This window comes from Amborella trichopoda, chromosome 10 (assembly GCF_054954075.1).
Source record: "Amborella trichopoda isolate Santa Cruz 75 chromosome 10, AtrichopodaSantaCruz75HAP2 v2.0, whole genome shotgun sequence".
NCBI lineage: Eukaryota > Viridiplantae > Streptophyta > Magnoliopsida > Amborellales > Amborellaceae > Amborella > Amborella trichopoda.
The window spans coordinates 35,786,294-35,791,785 of record NC_142345.1 but is presented as its reverse complement, the minus strand read 5'-3'; the positions used below and the strand labels follow the sequence as shown (position 1 = coordinate 35,791,785).

General features: G+C 31.2%; 1 long non-coding RNA gene across 1 annotated transcript; it reads left to right on the top strand.

Annotated features, from left to right (window-relative positions):
• Positions 1–788: 788 nt before the first annotated feature.
• On the top strand, positions 789–2,491 carry LOC148780186 (uncharacterized). The gene is made up of 2 exons (XR_016042848.1): positions 789–839; positions 1,891–2,491. It is a non-coding gene; the product is annotated as an uncharacterized LOC148780186 (long non-coding RNA).
• Positions 2,492–5,492: the final 3,001 nt, after the last annotated feature.

The following is a 5,492-nucleotide window of genomic DNA, read 5'->3' as shown; positions in this document are numbered from 1 at the left end:
TCTCACACTCCTATTAGGAATAAGATAACATCATCTCCTACAAGATTTACTTGATCATAAATTTCCTATATCATAGGCCTCATAAATAGGAGACCCTCTAAAAACAACATCACGTAAATCATCTTACTTCATAATTCTCTTTGATGCGATGAGGTAGGGATAAGGTGCGATCAAGGGAAGGCATACGAATTTCTTACACATTACAAGCGTTTAGATTTTAGAAAGAGAAAGTATTTCGATTTTACTTTTTGGGTACGTTCTTTCTCAACACTTTCTTTACTCTTTGGGTACCTTATTCTTCTATATTACGTGGTGATGCTTGTGGCTTCTATTTCTCTCTACATTGGTTTCTTGTGTTCTCTATCAGCTTGGTTCTTTTGATCTCTTTTATATTGGTTTTTTCTCTCTCTTTCCCTCTGCTTTGCTTCTTGTTATTTCTGCTCGGGTGTGATTTTTGCGCACCTCAAACAACAAAAACAGATATATGTGCCGATTTATATTTTTTTTTCCTTTTTTTCCTCTTATGCTTTCTCTTCTTCATCAGATCGAAGTAATACTCAATTCATTAGCGGTGACTTTGTTTTTGTAGTTTGACAAAAAAACAATATCTATTCTAATAAAATTAGTCACAATTTTAGATTTTTCTATTGTTGTTATGCATTTTTACTGATCTAAAATATTACTTACTCTCTGGTTTTACCGATGAAATTTCATCTGATTTTCACATTGACAAACCCGGACCGATTGTTCTCGGAAGTAGAATCACTGTTGTCGAATTTCTTTGCTAGGAGAGACGAAATCTAGGCGAGCACACTTCGAATAGATTCATTTTTGATGAGGTAAGAATCAATTCAACTGTATTAGTTTCGGCTCTGTTTCTTGTTCATTTTTTTCAACAAGTTTTTAAAGGGAAAATATTTCTGTAGACCCAATTTTTAAATTTCAGTTCTAGGTAGACCTAAACTTTACAAACCTATCTTACAACATATAGATTTCATCTTTTATATCTTCTAACCCTTTAAACTAAGTCTACTCATTTTTACTTTTAACTTTTTAACCCAAACAAATTTGAGAAAGATCTCTCTAAAAAAAACTAATTTTCTCTATTTTCTCTATCTTCACGTGCTTATCTCATTGGAGAGAGAGAGAAAGTTGGGGAACAGGGAGAGAGAGTTTGGGGAATAGAGAGAGAGATGAGAGAGAGAAAAACATGGAGAGAAGGGTTTAAAAAGGATGTTTTTGTAAAATTTGTTTGGGTTAAAAAATAGGATAAAGTTGGTAAAGGGGGTTTGAAAATATAATAAATAGAATATTTATGCAGCTAGATAAGGTATGAAACTTTGGGTTAACGGAGAAAAAAAACTTAAAAATAGAGTCTATAGAGATATTTTTCTTTTTTTAAATATGTTTTTGCATATGTGATCTTGCTTTGGCGTGCTCGGATGTGCTTAGATAAGATTTTTTCATCAAATTTGAAGGAAAGCCTTGTATTCAGCCTTTAGATGAGGTTTTCTTTATACAAATCGCTTATCCTTTTATAGTCAAGGATTCAAGAAATTCTTTTGATTTTCCCATTGAAGAAAATCAAAATCCTTTCATTACCCATCCAATAAAATCATTTCACGATCCCTTTAAACCAGGTAACACACAATTTTTTACCACAAATATCAGACGGATTTAGACGGTTGATTTTGAATCGTTCAAATCCAAAAAAAATTGGTGGGCGTTGATCCTTTTATGAACCCCATAAGATAGGGTACCAATATTTTATGTGATTTTCGTCATCTCTCTGACTTCAATCATATAAATAATTACCAAAGCCAATTTCGTCATCCACTTAGCATTTTCAGACTCTTTTGCTCCTATCAGCTATTTGTGCTTCTTCCTTAGGGACTACAATGAAGGTTTTCGAGATCACCCTTATCTCGGCAAGGCAACTTCAACCACAAATATCCTTAAAGCGCAAAATCTACGTGGTATTCTGGATCGCCCCACAAGATAAGAAGCAGCAAATAAAACGGAAGTCGAAGGTCATCAAAGCAAGTGGCGGTGTAGATCCAGTATGGAAAGAAAAGTTCATCTTCTATGTCGATGACAACTTCCTCTTCAACCAAACCCCCCAAGATGAAGAAAATGTTTCCTCAGTTATAGTCAAGATTTAGCAGAAGCGTGGTCTCCTCTTATCAGATAAGTTTCTTGGCTCAGCGCGAATTCATTTAAGCAACTTGATTGGATACAGTGATTGGGGGTTTGCATCAATGCTTCTTACACATCCTTCGGGTCGAATTCAGGGCAAAGTGAACCTGAGCGCCGCCTTTTGAAATGGTGATTCCATCTTGCTCTCAAATTCTAGGTTGGTGGAGAGGTATGATGGGAGAGATGAGAAAGAGAAGGGCATGATTTTATGACCTTACCTAACGTCGTTAGAGCGATACTTGACATTTTATTGTCTAAACTTTCAATAAGTCCAACAATAGTGCTTATTTGTTAATATGTCCAACAACACTGCTTATTTGTTGTCACAATACGAACCATATCCCATATTTATTTGGAGCATAAAATGTAATATAAATAACACTTAACAGAAGAACTTAACAGAAGAACTATGATAGTAAACTAAGATATTTGATTATTGTTTGAAGAAGAAAAAAACACAAAAAAAACCCTCAATTTAGGATTGCAATTAACTAAAACAAAATACATACTCAAATACGTAAAATAGTAGTCTATCCAAAATGCTATGTTATATACACCAATAAAATAAAAAAATGAAAAATACAATTAATCAAACTTTCATATATCTAAAGAAAGCAACAAAATGTTTAACTAAATTCGAATCTCATGTTGAATTCTACTTTCATATATATAAAGAAAGCAACAAAATGTTTAACTAAATTCGAATCTCATGTTGAATTCTTAGCTGGTTAAATCTTTAGTATACAAAATCTTCAAGCAAATTCTAATCTCACAAAAAATGCTCTTTAGGATGCACTAGGTTTTTTTAAAAAAAACAATTTTCATTGTGTTAGTTTTCTAACTCTGCGCTATTATCTTGAGATATACAATTCTTCTGATATCTTATTTTTTGGGGAATATATTGTTTGTAATATTTTGAAAACTTTTTTTAAGAGAAATTATTAGTAAAACATTTTATGGAATTTTATAAATCAAGATTCTTAATTTACTCCTACTATTAATTTGCTTATCTTTAAATAAAAATTCAATAATATTAAGTAAATAAAGTTATAGGGAAGAAATTTTTTGAAAAAAGATAAAATAGGGGTTTACATCAGTTCAATGAAAAAAACACCATTTTTTGAAAATCTTTTGAAAAAGTCAAAGTTCTAAACGGATTTATAAAAATCGAAGATTTTTTAAAAAAATTGTGTTTTAAACAGAGACTTGCTAAATATGGGTATTGGTGGTCGAGCCATGTATTTTTAATTTTTTAAAAAATACATAAATCCTAATAAAAAATAAGATTTATTAGGCTTGCATTTCTAAGTATGCGTGCTTGGCCGCATAGAAACCAGGTCCTTAAAAATTTGAGGTTGGCGCGTGGCTCGCCCATGTTCAAATACGGTCCCCTTTCCAAAAAATCACCATGAGAGCATATTTTTAATCTGAAGTTATACAGGTGAAGTCAACTACAATGGTCATGAATTTTGGGGGTTTTTGAATCTCAAAAGAGCTCTACTATAATTGGATTTGGTCCATTTATTTAAGAAAAAAGTTTATATAATGTTGACACCTGATGACGTAGAATTAAGTTGCACTTCTAAAATCCTTCGAAAACGTTTGTTTTAATGTTGGAAAATGATAAACTCGATATCGAAATATATAGATATGGAGAAAAAAAAAGAGATTTCAAGTCCTAAAAAGTAGTACATTTTTCAGCATATTATCTGGGGCGTCTTTTTTCATGAATTTCATGTGTTTATATATCTGTTTGACTTAAAATATTTTTTAGAATTTAAAATTTTATAATTAGAAATCTATAAAAATGGTGTCTTTTAAGTTTTTTTTAAAAAAATTGAGAGTGTATATTATGTAGTTTCACTATTTCTAAAAATATGTGAATATTGAGAGGTTGTTTTTTTGTTTGGATGTCTGTATAATTATTAATTAGAATATAATGCTATAATATAATATTATAATATTATATTAAAATAAATGAAAAATATTAGAAAAGACTTTCATATTATAAAATTAAAAATAATATTAAAACAAGTTTTGAAGCAATTATCATGAGGCACAAGTAAATATCCATTGGATACAAATTTTGAAGCAATTTTGAGTTTGTTCTTGTATCCAGATTCGGCGGAGATAAATTGGGATTGACAATAATTTGTTTCCATGTTCCATCGAATCAAAATTGAGCGACAATTGAGAATGGGGTTGGTGTCGTAGTTGTAGTGCCCCCGCTAAAACCTAAGCTTCCATTCTCACCTAACTCCTTCAAAAGCAAACAAGGATTAAGAAAACAGAAAAACCACTATTCCCACTCAATTACCAAAAATAAATAAAAATTGGGTGACCAATTTTGGGTGCTTACTCTCAATTTTAGGGCTAATTTTTTAGAGTAATAGCCCCACCAGCCAGATATGGTCAATATAAAGGCCTTCCGGCGTTTTGGCCCATAATAATAAAAAGGAAAAGTGATGTCAGTGGGTGCAAGAGTCTGCTAGCTCACGAATGTTGTAAAAAACTCATGGGCCTAAATTGGATTTAAAAATTGTAGAAAATTACTGCAAAAAAATCACACTTTAAATATGAATAGTATGAGATTAAAAATCCATTTTTAAGATAAGTTTAGCTGGGGACCATAAGCATAGAATGAGTCAGAAGTTTAAGTCAGGACCATAAGTATGAGCTGGTTGACTTATAGAAACCCAACTTAATAAAAAACCGCATGTTTTACTAGTGGAAACGCTTATATAGAGCCGAGGCTCTAAACAATAAAACTAGAGCCCACATCAAAATTTTCACTAGAATAGGTTATTTTGATGCTCAAATATTCTCAAATTGATCATATTGACATCCAGATGTTTGGTAATGAGAAAAAAAATAGACTTCCAGTTTTGAAAGTAGTGCATCTTGTAATGCATTTTTGGACTATTAATTTTCAAGATTTTCAAATTTGCATAGATATGCTTGATATACAGTATTTTTGAAGCTTTAAATTTCATAATTAAAGATGGAAAATACATTTTATGGCTCTTACAAAGATTTTCTATATTGAAATCAAATTTCTCGACACTATTTGAAGGTAGGCTCTAATTTGATTGTTTAGATCCTCGACTCTATAAAAACCACACCATTTGTTTAGTTCGGGGATCATTTTGAGCCATTTGAGACTTTTTTAAAAAAAAAAATTTAGTCTCAAAAATTTCGATCTAGGTACTCAGATAAGTCTGATCTAGATCTCAATTTTTCGAATCAAAACCTTTTTTTTGTGAAATAGAAAGTTCTCAAAGCTGGAACCTTTCTTG